Source organism: Podarcis muralis, chromosome 9 (genome assembly GCF_964188315.1).
Source record: "Podarcis muralis chromosome 9, rPodMur119.hap1.1, whole genome shotgun sequence".
Classification (NCBI taxonomy): Eukaryota; Metazoa; Chordata; class Lepidosauria; order Squamata; family Lacertidae; genus Podarcis; species Podarcis muralis.
Window position 1 is genome coordinate 24,232,408 of NC_135663.1, and position 21,016 is coordinate 24,253,423.

The 21,016-nt window shown below is 45.0% G+C and overlaps 1 protein-coding gene across 1 annotated transcript in view; it reads left to right on the top strand.

Moving 5' to 3' along the window:
• RPL34 (ribosomal protein L34) overlaps window positions 1-21,016 on the top strand; it is a 466,563-nt gene that overhangs the window by 298,197 nt on the left and 147,350 nt on the right. The window lies entirely within an intron of this gene.

Here is a 21,016-nt window from a genome sequence, read left to right on the forward strand (position 1 = left end):
AGAGGTAGCAATGCTCGCATGTGGCTCCCCCTCCTCTCGACCAAGAAAGGCTCCCTTATCTCTTTCCTAATTGTTTGCTCTTTAATCACTTTAACTCTGATAACTGCCCTCTTCCCCAATTCTCCTGGCGTCGCTTATTATTCTTATTTATTATTATCTGAGATGGGCTGAGTTTAAAAAGACAGAAAAAAGAGATGCGGGCGGAAAGGGAATTGCTATTCCAAGGGGTGGAGGTTTCTAATTCACTCTCCCCCTCCCCAAGGAAGCCTCTCCAGAGAGGGCAAATAATAGTTATCTGAACATCTTCAGACAAATCTGGAACAAGGATGTTTTTCTAGGGCTGCTTTGTTAAGACTTCCCCCTTTTTGGAGAGGAGGGGGAAGCTTATACATACACAATTGTTTTGTGGCTGAAAAGGGGGAGCTTGTTTGTGTGGGTGTGCTTTTTGCTTGCTTATTTACAGTTTTAGACACAGACACACACACAGTCGCTAAAATCGGTAATGCAGGAAGAGAGAGAGAGAAAGGGATCCAAAATGAACAAAGCTACATAGTTTCCCGGTTCTCAGGACGGAATAGTAATGAGTTCTAGCATCTTGAATTAGGAAGCAAAAATGGAAAGGAGGACGCTTACAACCACCCATTCACCTACCATTTTAAGGTTGCTGTCTTGAGTGCATTAAATTTATTGAAAAGTAAGTTCAATTGAACTGAATGGTACATACTTTCAAGTACACAAGCATAGGTTATGGCTGCATTAAAAAAACAAAACACGTTATGGGCACAGTACATATAACTAAAACCATCCTTACCAGTAACAATGTGTAGTTACTAGTATGATAAAGTGAAATAAAGAGCATGCTATTCCGTTTTTAAATCGGTGATGTGCAAAAGGAAAATCCAAACTCTTAGCGTGATGCTTTGCATGTTTTACTTGGAAGCAACTGCCGTTAAGTTAGAGAGGTCTTCCCAATAACTGTGCTCTTTGCATCCTTTCTATCTTGTGGGAGAATTACTGTTGTTTTTAAGTCGCCCCAAAAGCACACGAGAAAGGTGCATTAGGAATATCATAGCGCATGAGTGCAGTCCTATCCTTCCTCCGTTCCCCAAGAGCGTTTTCAACTCTTCTTAAAACATCGGGGTATGTGTGCAAGGATAAACGGCTTCTGGTGACGAGACTGCTTCAAAAATTGAGGTGGAATAAGCAAATGTGGCATATTTTCGTGACACTACTTCCTTCCTGCAACCTGTAATCAAAACCCCCCTGAAGTACAAAATCCCCTAGAAAAGTACGAGGGGAAGGAGCGAGAGAGACAAGACTCTACGGTGCTAGCTAGAAGCAAGTGCATTACATAGAAAAAGGAGGCAGCTCCTCTTTCTCATAAAAAACATGGGATGTTGCTTGGATAACTAAGATCCCAGGTCTGCAATCCTATTCCTATCCACTGAACATAATGGGTCTTGCTCCTGAGTAAACATGTAGGGATTCCGAGGCATGACCCTACGCCTGTTTACTCAGAAGTAAGCCCCATCGGGGCACAATGGGGCACATAGTGCTGCATGGGGCATGCGGAAGAGAACCCCACTCTGTTCCAAAGGAGCTTCATTCTCAAATTCCTAGAGGACTATAGTTGGAATCGGTTCTATTCAGATCAGTGGGATAGGGCAAGTTTCCATTGAAATGAGTGGGGCTTACCTTTACGTAAAGGTGTGCTTGTCAGAGTTGTGTTACAAAACTACACGCCCCCTCTCTGCCGAGGCGGCTGCTCGGGACCTGGAGGACGTTGAAGGGGCGATTTGTGAAGTTTTGATCTTGTTCCTCCTAATTCGAATCCTATTTCCTCCTTCATGTTAATTGTTGTGACTGCCACACTCATTTGCAGAATCCCTCCCTTTGCCCTCGAGATCATTGTAGTCTGAACTACCTAATGGGGACTGCTTAAGTAGATTTGGGAGTGGGGGTGGGGGTGGGGGTGGGAGAGAAGATGGAGAGGAGGAGGGCTGAGAATCAGTGCGTAAAGGGAAGGATCCATTTGATGTATTTTAGCACAGAGATCTTCTGCTTCGGAAAACCAACCAAGCCCCTTTCGATAAGCTTAAGGATTTTCTTTAACAGGCATGTGTGATTTTAATGTTTTGCTGTTTATATCTCCATTTACGTGGGATCCCCTTTAAAAAGGCAGAGAAGGTTTGCCTTTTTTAAAAAAACCCCGTATATATATTAGTAGGGAACCTTGAAATAAATTATATTTTTAACAGCCTTTTTTAATAAAAAAAAGAAGAGAAACCTTTCTCATAACTAACAGCAAATATAATACCCTCGGAAAGGCATTGTTTTGAAAAGAACTCTATTAGCTGTCATAACGATTAGGCATTTGGGTCTCCAATTAGCATGTGTCTAATCGATTGTTATTGCCATTAAAAAAAAATCGAGGAAGGGTGCTGAAATCCTTTCCACTTCCAACAAGATTTGTGTCAATTTCGGTGCTGTTTACCGTTCCTGGACCCTGGAGGAGGGTGGCGGGGGAGGAGAGGAGCTTTCTCCAGGGAGTACTGTTCACACGGAGGTTTAGTATTAATCTGATCCCTCTAATAAAACAATTAGGGAAGGATTTGTGCCTCTTTCTGAAATTTGCCCTAAATCTATTATTCCCCCTCCTCCCTTCTCTATCAGCCTGCATCCCCACCGGCTGGTAAACACGCTTTCACTCCTAGCACCGCCACACTCTTTGCAAAAGACATGCTCTTGATGCTAATTTTTTAAAAAATAAAAAAGAGTTACTGGAGGGGGGGGGGGAAGTAGAGGCATGTTGTGCGCAGTTCCGCCGGGTTGCAGCGATGCCCTTCTTCTGCGTAGCCAGAGGGGCTAAAATCGGAACAGCAGCAGCGCTGCCTTGCGCCAAATTGGTCTCCTGCAAAAGAAACTGTGTGTTTAATTAAAGGGAAAGGCGCGGTTGTTTTGTTTTCTTTTAATTGAAGCAAAAAAGGATCCCCTCTTGCCTTTCATGTGGGCTGGAGGTTTTCCCAATCCCAGTTTTTTTATTCGGAGGGAGCCTTTTAAAGAGGAAGAGGGGGAAGCTGGGATGGCGGGGGCTAGAAACTTAATGATTTATGACAAGGGGATAAACTCAGGAAAACCTCAACTCCAACGCCAGATTTGACTGGAGACAACGCAAGGCTGTCAAGGGGTATCTTCTCGAGTTCATAGGTTGGTTGGAGGGCTAGAGATTCCTCGTGGTACAGAAGTGGGTGGAGGTGAAAAGAAAAAAGAAAAGACTGAGAGGTTAGGAAAGCGGGAGAGTTACGAGAAAGGGAAAGGGGGCGTTCAAGCACCCCTGTGCTGAACTGCATACAGGGTTGCATAGAAGTAAGTAACTCTTACTTGGGAGGTTACTCTGGCGTGAGCAGGAGCTACCTCCGATTAAGCTCGTATAGGGCCTATCCGTAAGACTGCCACCCTAATGCCCACACGCCAGACATCATTGAACTCCGTAGGACTTTCTTCTGATTAAGTGTCTATAGGATCGGGCTGCGCATAGCGCCCAGGAGCCTCGACGTTTCCGGGCATCTCCAGAGACAAAGCTCAAAGGAAGCATATTTCCTTGGAACAGGGTCCTGTTTCACTGAGATTTCTCCCCTTCCAGCTTCAGCACGCCCAGGATCGCTACTTTAGGTGATAATCCAATACGGCACACTATCTTATTTGGGATTTACTCAACATCCAAATAAAAACACATAGGGTCGGGCTGAGCCGGATTTACAATGCAGTTCTCTGCTGTAAGCTGTACTGGGTTCAATAGGAATGACTCCCTGGTTGAGACTGCGATTCTACACACCGCGCCTTAACCCATAAGCAAGTCCAATTGCATTGAGGTGTGCATAGGATGAACTCAGTGGGCCTCACCTCCGAGTAAGCGCACATAGGATTGCACCGGATGCTTGACTGGACGCATTGAAGAGAGAGACAGAGGTAGAGAGATCTTGACTTATGGTCTGCCTGAGATGTTAAAAACTGGGTGAGGAAAAAGAAACCATGTTAGGAGACCTAACTGGAATGGGGAAAGCACGTTCTGGTAGCAAGCTACCACTGTCCAAACCAGAGACAGCATTGGTGGTGTATTGCCAGGGGCCAGATTTAGGTTTGATGAGGCCCTAAACTACTGAAGGTAATGGGGCCCTTTATATCGCAGGCGGGGCCCATTACTTACATCATAGGAGCCTACACAACCCAAAACACTGTTGCTGTATGTAGGTTTTATTTTATTTGTTTTTTATCTTATATTTTGGAAATGTACATCCAGCTGTTTTTTTCCTTTAATTTTTTTGGGGCCCCCAAGAGAGTGGGGCCCTAAGCTATATCTTGTTTAGCTTATATGTAAATCCGTGCATTGCAGATGTTTTTGGACACCAAATCCCATCCCCATTGGCCATACTTACTGCCTGGGGCAGGTGGAAGTCCTCGGGAAGAGAGCGCCACCACGTTGGCTACGTCTGATGCTTGGGGCATCAAAGCAGGAACACAATGGGTTTTTCAGCAGTTTCGCTCTCTCTCGAAGGAACAAGGCAAACTCGCGGCGTTGTTGCTAATTCCACTCCCTTCGCTTCCCGCTAAACATACCCTTCATCATGACGCGGATCCGAAGCTCCCAGGCCACGTTTACCTAAGTAATTATTAACCACTGGTAATAGGTTTAGGACTCTCATGGGCGCGAGAGGGTTAAATAAGGGACAAAGCCAGGGGAGGTCTAGTTGAAAGGTGTCGATTTGAAACCCTTGTCAGAGAGTGAAACTTTGGAGGAGGGGGACTCTGCAAGCCCAATGGTAGGTGGGGGGCAGAGTCTCTAATCGATAAACGAGCCGAATAAACCGCGTCAGATTGGATAGGTGGGAAGATGCGTGATGGAGCAACGGGGATGAATCGAACTTGGGAGTTGAATGTCACTGAGTGGAAGGGATGTGATTGCCAAGCGTCACAGACAGACAATCAGGATATGACTACGGCGGCTGTAAAGCAATAATCATCTGCAAACTCGCATCATCAAAGAGAAAAGTTGCGTGCAAACAGCACGGCTGCCAGCCATACAAGAGGAGAGGCAAAGCGAGAAAGGACCTAGCGCAGGCTTAGGAGCGAAGTTTCTGAACTGAGAGATGCAGGGGCTCCAAGTTGTCTCGGAGCCCTGGCTTTTCAGATCTGTGGCGGAAGGCGAGCGCGAAGCCACTCAGCGCACATCCAGATAAAAACGCCCCTTCTCTTATCCCTGAACCTAGGAATCATTGCAAACAGGTTTTCGGGGGCCGACCCCGCTTGAAGCGCTGTTGTGTGGATCGCACACAGAAAAGTACTGCGCTGTTGTTTTGAAACCCCTATCCATATAAATACCCTCGTCTGGTCTACTCGGCAGTAAGTCCCATTTACTCTCTAGTAAGCAAACGTATACACCCTCTCCCCTTCTCGTCTCCCAGTGGAGTTTACTCCTGCGAGGAGCGCGCAGAAGGTTGCAGCAACCACGACCGGGTACTGCCTTAACAAAAAGAAATAAACCGGGATGGAAAGTGGAAGGAATAATTGTGTGTATGTGTGTAGGACGGGAAGGGACATTTGCTTCCTAGCAAGAGAGCTGCGACGGCTGCCTTAAAAAGCGAGCATTCTTTATAAATTACTCTTTTTGTTGAGTTGCGGGGGAAGAGGAAAGTATAGCAATTCAGCGGAAAAAGCGAAGCAGGGAATCGCAGGGGAATGCGTAAGGCGCAGCGCAGTAGTTGCGTGAGAAAAGACCACCTCGGCGAGGCTGCCCTTATATAGGCAGGGGGCGGGGTTAGCGGGGCCCGCGGGGGCGGGGCGGCGGCTCCCTTTGATGTCCCGCCGGCTGCCTCTTTCATCCTCTTGTTCTTCCCCTTTCTGGCCTCTTTGTGTGACTAAATTTGGCAAGAACATGGAGCCGCGCCAGGTTTTCCACGTGTGCTTAGAGCTCCCAGCTGAGCAGGCGAGGGTTCTCTTCCGGGTAAGGAGACAGAAAGAAAGATCAAAGAGTTTCGGGAGTTGGATCTGAAATGCGAATTGAAAATAATAAAAAGGAAAGGGGGGAAAAAAGAAAAAGAAGATCAGCTAAGCCTGGACGCATTCCAGCCCCCTCGACAGACTGACTAGAGGGAACACATGGTGTAAAAATAAAAGCAATCAGCGGAAACTAGTTAGATTCCCCTCCCCGCGCCTCCTTTTCCAGATTTCTGTTTGGCAATTTGGCAATTATTTTGGGAGAAGAAAAATGGCTTGTTCTCAATTTGCACTCCGTGCAGCTCGATGTCTTCCACTGTCAATATTATTTCAGCAACAAATATATGCCTCGCACGTCTCTCCTCCAGCTGAAACAATCAGAACAAAGGTGCTGATGAAAGGTTTTATTATTATTATCCCTTCCCCCCCCCCTTATGACTCACTGCAAAAACCTTAATCATAACAGTGCTACACTGAGGAGAGAGGGAGAGAGAGCTGCCTCCCAGATTAATCCCTAATTAGGGAGCCTCCTTTCAGACACAGTAAGCTCTGGCAGATCTGCAGCGATTGGGGGTGGGGGAGTCAGAGAATACCACCGAGTGACAGCCCCTTTAAAAACAGAGCAATTTTGCCAGGGCAAATATATTTAGAACCAAATGCGTGTAATGTTGCTGATTATAATAGGCTCTTCAAATGGAGCCGTTTCCTATGGAATTAGCCTTAGCTATGGTACTGCTAACATAGCAACTGCATCGTATTAGAGCCATTGCAAGAATTTGTAGATGGTGCTATTTCTGAACCGTAAACTAAAATGGTTTTCAAAAATTGTAACTATACCCCCCCTCCCCTGTCAGTGATCTGAGTGATTCCATTGGATAAACTGAACACCCTTGCAGAGGCTGATGTAAACCAGAGATTTTGACCCCGAGTCAGCTGCGGAACATCTGGAGTAATAGTGAGGTGGCGGTCCTACACTTACTTGGGAGTAAGCATATTTGCAATCAGTGGGACTTAATTACGGAATAAATCTGCATAGGATCAAACTTCTCAGAAGTCGGTGCCTCTAATTATGTGCAGAGTGATGTTCCCCTATTCCCTGTGAGGATGTAATCCAAAGCAGTCTGCACAAATTAGTTGTATCAAAGACACTGCATTGTTGTAAATGAATTCAATATACTCCCAGACTCAGGCAAGGTGTGCTAAGAGTTTTGCCCAAATAACAAATTATTTGTAAGTGTTATAGGAGGGAGGGAGCTCCTTTTACTAAACGAAACATCCTCAAAATGGCTGTCAGCTAAATATAGGAGCTTAATAGCTACTATAAGCTGTTATAACTCATCACTAGAAATACTTGGGTATAAAGGCTATGCTGTAATTTTTTGTAAGCCACAATGCAAATTTGTTTGAAGGGTAGAATTCCCTGTAACAATTAAAATAATTCACGAAGGTGGGTAATTAAAATTATGAAAGGCAAATGGAATAGAACAGCGACTTCTCTGCACAAACCTATGCATGTCTACTTGGAAATGAGACACATTGAGTCCAGCTGAACTGAATCTTGCTTCCAGGGAAGCATGGATAGGGAAGCTTGTCTACCTACCAGGTAGATAGCCAAGACCTATTGAATACAGTGGTACTTACATCCAAGTAAATATAGGTAAGATTGCATTACATGACTGCAGGCCTCTGCAATGGAGTAAGCACAGCACATGATTCTCCTGTAAACCTGTCTCTTAAGGAACCTGTTGAGTAGAACATCCGCCTACTGATATTGCACACGTTTCATTGGAACTAATTGTCACCAGGTTCAATGGGAATAACTCCCAAGTAAGTATGCAGAGGATTGTAACCTAAATTGCCCTTGCCATTGTTTTGAATCCTATGTACAATGGGAAAGTCCATTTTACAAGTGATTATTTACTTCTGAGTAAACATTAATAGGGGTTTAGGATCCCAATTTGTCTTGAGTCCTGTTCACATGATTGTTCGCTTTATTTTTAGCCTAGGCTGCATTGTGCAATAGTAGCCTGATAATCTGAACGGCACATTGTAAACACAAACCACAAATCTGCGTACAACTATCTGAGTGGTCTTGGGTTTTGGGAAGAAGAGATTTCAGGTGCAGCAAAAGAGGGGAAGATTAATTACTGTCATGTGTTCAGTATATTCAAAGCAGTGTATTTCAAGAGCATTTATGGTGTGTTAATTTTATAAATAAATATCAGAATAACCAGAAGTATAGATATTCTGGAGGATTAGCTAATCAGAGGTATAAAAGAGGTGTGCAGCTCCTTCCCCTCCAGTCCCCAAACATCACTTCAGTACATTTGTAGATGTATGCAAAATCTTCCATTGTGCTATTGGCAAACTATTCACATGAGTCATGTACTAGGTGCAGTGTGTATTCTGGGCTATGTGGTGGCTCAGTTGCCCCACCCCCAGCAAATCTCAAAGGAGATTAGTGATAAGATACGAATAGACTTCTTGTTTGGATGTCTTTCCTGTCAAGTGTATATTTTTCTTGCTTTTGGGGATGTGTTGTGCTTCATGAGTGAAAGAGTGACTAGCATCAGAGAGATGAGAAGGAAAGGAAAGCCACTACCAGGGCTGGCCCAGTATGTTTTGGCACCTGAAGCAAACTACAAAATGGCAGGCACACATACCTGCCTGGGAAGAAGTGGGGAAATGTGCATTCAGGAACAAGGGAGTGAAAATGTGCATTGGGAACAATAGGCAGAATAAAATCAACCTTACTTGATGGTTGAAGTGGGAAACAAAGGCCGTCAAGGGGGCCGGGGGGTGGGGAAGGGGCCCATTCTGAATTAGGCTAGTCAGGTGCAGAGTCCAGGAGACCCCAGAGGGCCCTCGCCATTTCCTCTCTGGGTGCGGAAGGAGAGAAACAGTGCCTTCTCTTTGTCGAGAGGCCACGGTAGAGGTGGCATGGGGAAAGGCTGCTAAGGAAGTGGCAGATCTGTCCTCCAAAGGAATACACGGCCGCTGCCACTGCTGCAGCAGGCAATACATTCCAGGTCTGCCACCCCTGTGGATCCTGCCACCTGAGGCAGTTGGCTCACCTTGCCTCATGGGTGGGCAGCTACTCTGCATAAGGCTGAGTCACGATTCTTTATGATGCAGCATTTGGCCCCTCTGGGATGATAACTGCCCGAATCTGCAAGCAGCCTAAAACAAGGTATAAGCACAGTTAATGTTTCTGTCCTCTGCTGTCATCTCAAAATCTGAGACAAGAGGATCAAATCTGGTGGTCTTCAGTAGGTGAAGAAAGAAGCCGATTCACATGATTTGCAAGCACAGAAAAGGTGTTACAGCCATTGTATTCATATAAGAATAAGCATGCTGGGTAGGCCATGTTTGAGCTCAAACAGCTAGTATATGCTGTGGCAGCTGAAATCCACTTTCATCACTGCTTCAGAATTCTGTCTACCGAAAGTGGCCAGCCGATATACTTAAAGCAAAGCTGAATAGCACTATCCAGCCCTTGTTAATTTCTAGCACCTGGAACGCAGCAGTATACATTTCCACAGGTATTTCTGCAACCATCAGGGCTAGAAACTCACTTAAAAAGTTGACTGAGATTCTCAGCTTTCTAGCAAGAGAACATAGCTACAAAGAATAGTCTCGTGACGTGTGAGAAGATTGCATGCTGTACAGTTTAAGTCAAGATTGGACATCATATAAATCCTCACAGGGACTACACTTACCTTAATATCATGGGGACCAGTGAAGCTATGGGGGGGGGGGAATCACAAGATTAAATCAATAAGAGTGCTTAATGCATGGTTTAAACAGCTGTTCACCTTCCGTTGAGGCTGCTGCAACCAGACAAAGCACTCCTAACAGCTTCCAGCCAGATGTTTTGTGTGCAGGATGCCTGATCTAGGAGAAACCAGGAATCCTGGGCCTGCAACGTTTGACCAAGATGTTGTTGTGACTGCTCTGGTCAGTTACGAATAGCAACAGTGGTGTCGTATCATATACCCCCCCCCCCAGATATGTCTGGAACTTGTCAGGGCTTGGCTGCCTGCAATGGTAGTACTGCTGGAAAGGGGCAAGTGTCACCAAAGGGCAGCTGTTTGTGCATTGCACCCAAAGGGGTGGAAAGGGCTAAAAGTTTAACTACTTTCCCAGAACAGGAATGTTTCTCCAGTACCAGCATTCTCCAGCAAAATATAACCGAGAGAGAAATAGCTCCAAGCTTAAAAAGGTCATGCCTTTTACCCAGTGCCTTTGGATATTAAAGCTGCAATCCTGTACTTACTAGAGAAACTTGCTTGCCATAAACATGCACAGGATTGTACCGTGCAAGAAGCAAGGGCTTAGAGATCAGTAGTGCTTGTGGCAAGAACTTGGATTCTCTAGGCCCTAATTAATATGGGCAACTTAAGCACTGTACAAATTTGGTTGTAGGTCATCTAGCATTGCGCCAGAGGAACAGCTAAAATATTTAAATATGTTGCTCAGCCTTATCATAGGAGCACTGAAAAATGTCTTGCAGCCCAAGCCTATGTGTCCCCTGAGTTTTCTAGGGCTTAGTCTTCAGTACATAGGCAAGGATTGCAAACTTGGGGCAAGTTCCTTGAGGGTTTGCTCACTGTGGACACTTTCACATAATTCTGTTTTCTACATAGGTGCATTCCAATTATTTCAGGAGTGCACTTATGTAGAAGACTGTATGATGTGAATCAGTGACCACGATTCAAGCTGCTTCCAGGCTATCCGTGCTTTTTGAGTGAGATTCAGCTGCATACCAGCAAATTCAGGTTGCTCAGTTAGTGGATTTGACATTCTTGCACAGTGCACACCAAACCTGCTTCCAAAGAAAGAAAAAATGAACTTTCTGCAGTAAGGATAGTGATGAGATAACTGGAAAACACGGTATAACAATTGCTTTATGTAACATCATATAAGCCCACTGCAATCATCTCTTTTTATAAGTTTGGGTTTGGTTTTTAAATCTGATCAAATGCTTATGTTAATTGCTTCCAGTTTCACAATGGCCAAGACCTAGGGACTGCTGCATCATGAGATTGTATCAGTGGCAAGGAGCAATATCCCCTTCTTTTTCTGCTGTTTCTCCCTGTTTAAATACTACATATGTTGGCAGAGAGTTTGCAGTGACAATACAAATGCCTTGCATTCATAGGTAATTTTCAATATTACCTTGCAAAGGTCAGCTCCAGAGGTTAAAATCGGCCCCTTTAGGTGAGCCTAGCATCAAAAAGTACCAGCTGGTGTTTCTGGGTGTGATTGTAACACCTCTTTCCCAGAAACAACCCCCAACCCTCCAGCTCATTTCACACAGGGCACTGAGCTGTCAGCAGATGGTAAGAGCTTTCTGTCACCACTGACATGGGCCAGATTCAAACCTGTGACCTAGAGGTGACAGGCAGTATCTCAAACAAGAAGCAGACAAACATGAAGCTCTTTGATTTTCCCTGAAACTGGTCTGAACTCGGATAATGAGGAAGATGGTTCAACACATAGGCTCATCAGTGGGTCACTTAGCACAAAGAAAGGCATTGCCCCATTTGGGTGATTGATAATCTGAAAATACATGATGCAGCGACGGGAAGTCATTTCAATAGGGCATGTCTTTAGAAGTTTCATTAATACTGTTCCAGGAAAAAAATACATACACTGTCCTTGGTGGCACAAGTCACCTTATTTATTCCTGCCTTGCCCCCAGGCATAAGTATCAAGCAAAGCCCTAATTGTGAAATCAGTGTGGTTCAGTGGATTAGGATTTTTTTTAAATCAGCCCACTAGCCTCTTATAGTCCAATCTTTTGCAAATTAACTCAGAAATAAGTCCCATTAAGTTCAATGGTATTGACTCTCAGGTTAACCATGTGTATAGGATTGTAGCCTCAGTTCTCAGTCCCTAAAATGGAGAATAGAAATCTGCTTTGGGGGAAGCATTGAAGAAAGCACAGTAAAGATGTCAAGTACAGTGCAAATGTATATATGTGCTTGTGTACTGATGTGTGCATAAGAAACGATGAGTAGTGACATTATGCTCTAATTCTATTACTTTTTTTTGTGTGTGCTGTAAATCTTTTTAAGAGAAGGAAGCAGGCTGACTGAGTCGCACAGATGTTGGACAGCTGTGAAATACTGCCTGCCTGTTCTCTTCTCCTGAATGGCTTTGTACCATAAGTAACACGGCAATTCCCAGCAAGAGGAAGAGACAAATGAATAACTTTCCATAGGCATGAAAAAGTGCAAGACTTGCAGTTATCAAGCAAGTCACTAATGCAATGCAACAGGACAGAATCTGCATGTTTGTTCTAGGTTTATGGTCTTTGCCCATTCTCTTGTGGTGTTCTGACCCTTTTTTCTGATCCACTGCACATTGGCAAAGGGCAGAGCCAGTTTGTGAGTGGTTTGCAATAATAAAATCGTGCATTGAGTATGGAGTAAACTTTTCTTGGTCATCATGAAACACTGGTGAAAATACTGTTTTATTTTGGAGAGGAATAATCCTTTCAACCTCCCACTGGAAGTAACTGAAGCTAATGTCTCAAGACAGGTACAAAAGGTTTGTAAATGATAGGAACTTATAAATGTGGGTAGAAACCAGGACTGGAGAAATGTGTTGTCTTGAATAGAGATTTGTAGTATTGTTTAGAAGATGTCTTATCTCTGTGTCATGGTGTCTTCTTTGTGGAGTCTGGCAGTACTCAAGAAGCAGACAGCTAAATGATGACTAAAACAGAGATTGTAAAGAGCAAACAAGAGCAAGGAAATCTAAATTGAGGTCTGTGTTGAATTCAGCCTTCTTTGGGGTTTAGGCACATAATATTAGGTGAAATGTGGTAGCTGCCTCAAGCAGCAAATTTGGGCAGGGCTGGCACCAGGTTCAAGGGGCCCTAGGCAAGCTGCCACCCAGGTGGCCATTCCAAAAATGAAGATAATGGCGGTGGCTGCAGCTACTTAACCTGCCACTTCTCTGCTGGGTGCTGCCACCTGTACTGGAAACTGTGTGCCACTGCCTGCCCTGCTGTAAGCTTAGCAGGCCAGAAGAGGGTGGGCAGTGGTGTTCAGCAGAGAAGCCCTGAGTAAAGCAGCCATCACAACCTTCTTTACCACAGAAAAAAGGCATATAGTTGAGGCACTTGGCCCGGGCATCAGGCCCCAATAAAATGTTTCCTCCTGCAAGCCCTTGTTCTCACCCAGCTAGAGATGTCACATTTCTTTAGATACAGTAACTTTGCATCAGAAGAGTTCTATCATTTGAGAGAAGAGCAATTAAAACAAAGGAACTGCAGGCTAAAGTGCTACAGCTTCTAACTGTTGCAAGTATTGTGGTTTAAGCTACACAGTAATTGCTAGACTCTCAACTGGGAACTATGAATGGTGAATTCTTTAATTCAGGTTGCATTGCAATGTAGTTTAGATTCACTAAAACCTCCAATGGTTCTATTGGTATTTTCTCACCAGGCATTTCTATGGCACTTTTAGCATGATTTCTGTTTTTGCTGTTGCTGTTGCTGTTGTTGTTGCTTATTTAGGTTATATCCCACCTTTTCCCCTAACAGGGCTCAAGGCAATTTACAGATAGAAACAATAATAGCTAAAAACAGAAAAAACAACAACAGAAAAATCAAAATACAATTAAACATTGATAAAATCACAATGAGACACACACACACACACACACACACACACACACACACACAGATATATATATAGAGAGAGAGGGAGAGAGCGCTTAAAAAACATGCAAAAAGAACAGCATAGCACCTTCCCTTTCATTAAAAGTAGTCAATTCCCAAAGGCCAGTTGGAACAAGAAAGTATTCACCTGATGGCAGAAGAACAACAAGGAGGGAGCCTGCCTGGCTTCTCTAGGGAGGGAATTCCAAAATCTGGGAGCAGTCACCAAGAAGGTCCTCTCCTGTGTCCCCACCAAGTGTGCCTGTGAGGGGGGTGGTGGGACTGAGAGCAAGGTCCTCCCTTGAAGATCTGAAAACCTAGGCAGGTTTGTATGAGGGTATAGAGTCTTTCAGATAACTTGGATCTAAGTTGTGCAGGGCATTGCAGGTGATAAACAGCACTTTCAATTGTGCCCAGAACCAGATGGGTAGCCAGTGGAGTTATTCTAGCAAGGGACTCATATGCTCCCTATAACCAGCCCCAATCAATGACCTGACTGTGGCTCTTGGAGCCAGTTGACATTTCTGAGCACTTTCCAAAGGCAGTTCCATGTAGAGACCACAATCCAAAAGGGATGTGACTAAGGCATGCGTCACTGTGGCTAAATCAGACATCTTGAGGAATGCATGAAGCTGACACAGTAGCTCTAACTGTGCAAATGCACTCCTGGCTACCCCAGAGACCTGGACATCTATTGTTCTGGGCAGAGTTCAGGTGTATGCCCAAACTGTGAACCTGTGTCTTCAGGGGAAGTGCTACCCCATCCAGCGCAAGCCAAGCCCCTATTCCCTGTTCTCCCTTGTGACTGACCAAGAACACCTCTGTCTTGTCTGGATTAAGTTTCAGTTTGCTCATCCTTATCCAGTCCATTACTGATGACAGACACTGGTTTAGAACCAAGACAGCTTCCTTGGATTTAGGTGGGAAAGAGAAATAGAGATGGGTGTCATCAGAATGCTGGTGACACCAAACCCCCAAACTCCAGGCAATGCCTCCGAGCAGATTCATGTAAATGGTAAATAGCATGGGGGACAGAAAAGAACCTGAGGGACCACACAGACCGATGATCAAGACATCAAACAGGAGTCTTCCTGCACCACCTTCTGGGTTTGCCCCTCCACGATGGAACAGTGCCTCCAAGTCCCACCCCAACAAGGTGACCCAGAAGGATACCATGATCCATGGTATTGAAAGCTACCAAGAGGTCTAGCAGAACCAACAAGCACACAGTCCCGCTGTCCAGTTCCCAGACTAAGTCATCCACCAAGGTGACCAGCTTTGGCTGATGGCCCAGCTACATCCCTATCTGGATAGGGACAGTCTAACTTCTGTTGTCTATCTTCTGGTAACCTCTAGGTTAGATTACTTTAATTACTGAAGACAGTTTGGAAACTTCAGCTACTGCAGAATTCTGTCGCCAAGTTGCTCAGCGGGGAAAGATGGTTAGAGCATGTTACTGATCCTGGCCAGACTGCACTGACTGCCAATTAGTTTCCAGGCCCAATTCAAAGTGCTAGTTTTGACCTATAAAGCCTTAAAAAGATTAGGACTGCAATACCTCAAGGACCATCTCTCTGCATATGAACCTACCCAGACCCTGAGATCATCCTCTGAGGCCCTTCTTCATATGCCCTGTGGCAAGTAAGTTGAATGAAGTTCCTGTACGTAGCTTTAGTGAAGTTGGCAACAGAGACAGCCAATGAAATACAGTCATACCTCGGGTTACAGATGCTTCAGGTTGCGTGTTTTCGGGTTGCGCACCGGAATGGGTTACTTCTGGGTTTCGGCGCTCGCGCATGTGTAAACATGCTAAATCACGCCTTTTGCATGTGCAGTCACGGCACTGCGGGTTGTGAACACTGCGGGTTGTGAACGTGCCGCCCGCACGGATCACATTCGCAACCCGAGCATCCACTGTAATGAATAATAGGCTACTTGAAGTTCAGATAATGGAATCCTAAGATCTAGGATGACTCTTTAGCTCTTGAAGGAGATTGGAAAATTGTTGCACACTAAAGTAAGATGTTGCCCACTTGGATTTCCATTGTAATGGTAAAGAATGTGGCATTGGGAAGGTTTAGTTCACCTGCAGCAAGGTTTTCTTCTCCCCTCCTAGCCTAATCTTTATAGTATACAAATGTGAGATTGTTAATTCAGTTTATAGTTTGTACAAACCCTGGAGCCTGAGTCAGTGCTGTTATCTATTATAGAAATGCAAACACGCTCTTTGATGTGTAACTCTTGGTGACTTGGGAGGATAAATACGGAATACTCTATGGACATGTATAAAAAGAAATCCACAAATTGCAAGTCTACTAGGATTTCTTTTCATAAATGTTACACATTGAAACTGACGTACATGGTGGACACACAGTGCACTTGGATAACCAAATGCTTTGGAGAGTGACAGAATTTATGCAGGGTATATTTTAGATCTTTTGTATTTTTTGGGGGGGAATGTTACATTGACTTCTTTTTAATGTTAAACACGGTGTGAGCTGAAGATCTGGCAATAATCAGTGTCATATCTGCTGTGTTAGTGTCAAGTTATGCACAGAGGGTGGGTTCCATTATCAAACCCAACTCCCTCTGGCATATCTGTAGAGTGAGCAAGAGGAATGTCCACTGAAATGTGGCTAATGAGGAGTATTGTATTCAGAAGCAGTTTTACTATGAGACAAGATGAGTTGGTTGCCAGAAGTGGTAGATTTGCCAGCAGATAAAATCTTTCAGAAGCTGCCCTCAGGGCAGTTGGGGTTGCTATTTAGATTTCACTCTTGACTCAAGAAGCTTGAGTATCAAAATGGATTGACCTGGCTGGGCCTGACCCACTCCAACCCTGCTTAACAACTGACCTTAAACTGACCACCCATGGCTTGGGTCTCTCCACAAGAGCAAAAAACATCTTTACTAACGCAAAGACACCACTTGCTAAATTCTGCTGGTTTCCTCTGCCCTGAGCTGAAGCCCCAAATACAGCAATTCATAGGAACGTAGGAAGCTTATACAGAGTCAGACCATTGTTCATCTCGCTCATCTCGCCTACATCAGTGGTTTTCACCCAGTGTTCCGTGGCACCCTGGGTGGCCTTGAATGTTGGTCAGGGGTGCCACGGGCAACACTGGCCTCTGTCCCTCTTTCCTTCCTTCCATCCTCGCCTCTCTGCCTCCCAAAGGCTTGCACAGCTGTTTGTTGCAGCAGCCCTGGCTACAAGCTCCCCAGGTGAATGGTGACTCAGGGACTGGCCAGGGGGTGCTGGTTGCCAGGAGCTGAAGTGGCCTTGGAGTAACCAAGCAAGTGGGCGAGGGAGCCCAGCCACCCAGTCCGCCAACACTTGCTGTTGGGAATGGATAGACAAGTGGGAGGCTGGGCAGGCAGGCAGGCAGGCAGTGTGCTGGCCTTTCTTGTGCTTGCTGTGTGTAATGCCTGCTTGGGAGCTGAGTGCCCGGTGCTGAAGGGGAACCTTTTCGACATGCAGGCCCAGCAGCGCCCGCCGCTGCAACTGCTGCCTCCCAAAATAAGATGCTGGCCTCATGTTCACCTTTGGCCAGTCTCTGTTTGGCCACTAAGGCTGGGGGCATCCTCTTCCTAGGCTCCTGTGGGGCTGTGTGAGGAGACACTTCTCTTTGGGGCAGAGGTGGGCAGCTCAGAGACCAGGGGCAGCAGCAGCAGCAGCTGCCTGGAGGACTCTCAGGGAGAGGAAAGGAGGCTGAGGGAACACTCCACAAGGGAGGGTGTTCAAGAATGGGTGAGAAGCTGCCAGCTCTGCAGGCAAGGGGTGACATATCTGGGCTTCTGAGGGGTGCTGCAGAAAGAGTGTAGTTGATCAAGAGAGTCGTGGACTCAAAAAGATTGAAAACCTCTGGTCTACGTTGATTGGAAGCAACTCTCCAGGGTTTCAGACAGGAACTACTCCCAGCCCTACTGAGAAAGACTCAGTCTGATGGCACGTTCATGTCTAATGGAACTTCAGTGGTGCCTCGCAAGACAAAATTAATCCGTTCCGCGAGTCTCTTCGTCTAGCGGTTTTTTCGTCTTGCGAAGCAACCCTATTAGCGGCTTAGCGGATTAGCGCTATTAGCGGTTTAGCAGCTTAGCGGCTATTAAAGGCTTAGCGTCTTAGCGGCTAAAAGGCTATAAGCGGCTTAGCGGCTTAGAAAAGGGGGGGGGGGGAGCGGGAAAAATCGCAAGACTCGCAAGACATTTTCGTCTTGCGAAGCAAGCCCATAGGGAAATTCGTCTTGCGAAGCAACTCAAAAACGGAAAACCCTTTCGTCTAGCGGGTTTTCCGTCTTGCGAGGCATTCGTCTTGCGGGGCACCACTGTTACTCTCTGTTAAGTGTGTTGAGGATTGCAGTCTTTATCTGGTAGTTGTTTTTTGTACAAGTTTGCTTTTTTATATTATTTGTTTAAAATATTTTTAATGACCCTTCAACAGAAGGTTTCAGGGCAGGGTACAAAAGTGTGAATCAAATTATTCACAGACGATATAAATACAATTAAAACATAAAGTGTATATTTATGATAAGATATGAGACAAACTAAAAACATAGCACTTGAGACAATTCCAACAAACCATGCTATCTAAAATGCCTGAGCAAATAGAAAAAGTCTTAACCCGGCGCTAAAAGGATTGTAACGTTGGCGCCAGTTGCAATTCTTCACATGAACAGTGAAGGTAAAGGTGAGCAATGGGAAGCTGATGGGAGAGAAGGGCCTGATTGCTGCATAACATTCCTATCGCCATAGTCATCTGTGTGACCCATGGTTTCCAGCACAATTCTGCTTTTTTCTGCACATGGAAGTTCCATGGATGGGTGAGTAAAGGGGGTGGGAAAGAGGAAGGTCTTATCCTATTTCTGCTTTTCTTCTTGTTTTTCTTCCCTTGCCTTCTTTTCATTAATGCCAACTGGGTGGTGAGAACAATCCTTCAGAGGCTTCCATCATGTCAATGGCAAGTAAGAATGGGGGATAAATTTGATTCAGTTCACCTTTAAAGCCAAATCTATCATATTTGCACTTTCGAAAGCAACATTAGAACTGACATACAGCCATCTTTCAAAATTCATTGTTTTGTAAACAATGCACCGATTGGGGGGAAATGCATAAAAATGAAAGTAACATACAAAAATGCATCATATATTAGGACAAATTGCTTCCAAGAATGTGTACATTAGTAAAAAATATGAACACAGAATTGTTCATTAGGAGAAATTTGCTCTAAAATATTGAAGAATTTATGAGGATTTGAAAAAACAAAAAGCACCGATGGGTTATATGGACATTCTCACACTGCCCCAGATGCTACCAGGAAAGTTACTGCAGAGAAGTGGTGAACTGAATTTCAGACTGGAAAAATGAGAAACCAAGAGAACCAAAATTAACAAATTCTTCCATCCTTAGTGGCAAGCAAAAAAAAAGGAGACAGGGAGAAGAAAAGAGAGAATGCCAGCCCATTACCTCCATCCATCTTAGAATCATAGAATCATAGAATCATAGAATCATAGAATCATAGAGTTGGAAGAGACCACAAGGGCCATCGAGTCCAACCCCCTGCCAAGCAGGAAACACCATCAGAGCACTCCTGACATATGGTTGTCAAGCCTCTGCTTAAAGACCTCCAAAGAAGGAGACTCCACCACACTCCTTGGCAGCAAATTCCACTGTCGAACAGCTCTTACTGTCAGGAAGTTCTTCCTAATGTTTAGGTGGAATCTTCTTTCTTGTAGTTTGGATCCATTGCTCCGTGTCCGCTTCTCTGGAGCAGCAGAAAACAGCCTTTCTCCCTCCTCTATGTGACATCCTTTTATATATTTGAACATGGCTATCATATCACCCCTTAACCTCCTCTTCTCCAGGCTAAACATGCCCAGCTCCCTTAGCCGTTCCTCATAAGGCATCATTTCCAGGCCTTTGACCATTTTGGTTGCCCTCCTCTGGACACGTTCCAGTTTGTCAGTGTCCTTCTTGAACTGTGGTGCCCAGAACTGGACACAGTACTCCAGGTGAGGTCTGACCAGAGCAGAATACAGTGGCACTATTACTTCCCTTGATCTAGATGCTATACTCCTATTGATGAGGCCCAGAATTGCATTGGCTTTTTTAGCTGCCGCGTCACACTGTTGGCTCATGTCAAGTTTGTGGTCAACCAAGACTCCTAGATCCTTTTCACATGTACTGCTCTCAAGCCAGGTGTCACCCATCTTGTATTTGTGCCTCTCATTTTTTTTGCCCAAGTGCAATACTTTACATTTCTCCCTGTTAAAATTCATCTTGTTTGTTTTGGCCCAGTTCTCTAATCTGTCAAGGTCGTTTTGAAGTGTGATCCTGTCCTCTGGGGTGTTAGCCACCCCTCCCAGTTTGGTGTCATCTGCAAATTTGATCAGGATGCCCTTGAGTCCATCATCCAAGTCGTTGATAAAGATGTTGAATAAGACCGGGCCCAGGACAGAACCCTGTGGCACCCCACTAGTCACTCTTCTCCAGGATGAAGAGGAACCATTGATGAGCACCCTTTGGGTTCGGTCAGTCAGCCAGTTACAAATCCACTGAGTGGTAGCATAGTCAAGACCGCATTTTACCAGCTTCTTTACAAGAATATCATGGGGCACCTTGTCAAATGCCTTGCTGAAATCAAGGTAGACTACATCCACTGCGTTCCCTTCATCTACCAGGCTTGTAATTCTGTCAAAAAACGAGATCAGGTTAGTCTGACATGACTTATTTTTCAGAAATCCATGCTGACTATTGGTGATCACAGCATTCCTTTCTAGGTGCTCACAGACTGTTTGCTTAATGATCTGCTCCAGAATCTTCCCTGGTATTGATGTCAGACTGACTGGGCGGTAATTATTTGGGTCCTCTCTTTTCCCCTTTTTGAAAATAGGGACAACATTTGCCCTCCTCCAGTCTGCCGGGACTTCGCCTGTTCTCCAGGAATTCTCAAAGATGACTGCCAGTGGTTCTGAAATCACATCTGCCAGTTCTTTTAATACTCTTGGATGCAGTTCATCTGGCCCTGGAGACTTGAATACATCTAGACTAGCCAAGTATTCTTGTACTATCTCCTTAGTTATTCTGGGCTGTGTTTCCTCTGCTGAATCATTTGCTCCAAATTCTTCAGGTCGGGCATTGTTTTCTTTATCGGAGAAGACTGAGGCAAAGAAGGCATTGAGGAGTTCAGCCCTTTCTGTGTCCCCTGTTTGCATTTCACCATCTTCTCCTCTGAGTGACCCCACGGTTTCTTTGTTCTTCCTTTTGCTACGAACATACCCATAAAAGCCTTTTTTGTTGCTTTTAACCTCTCTAGCAAGCCTGAGTTCATTATGTGCTTTAGCTTTTCTGACTTTG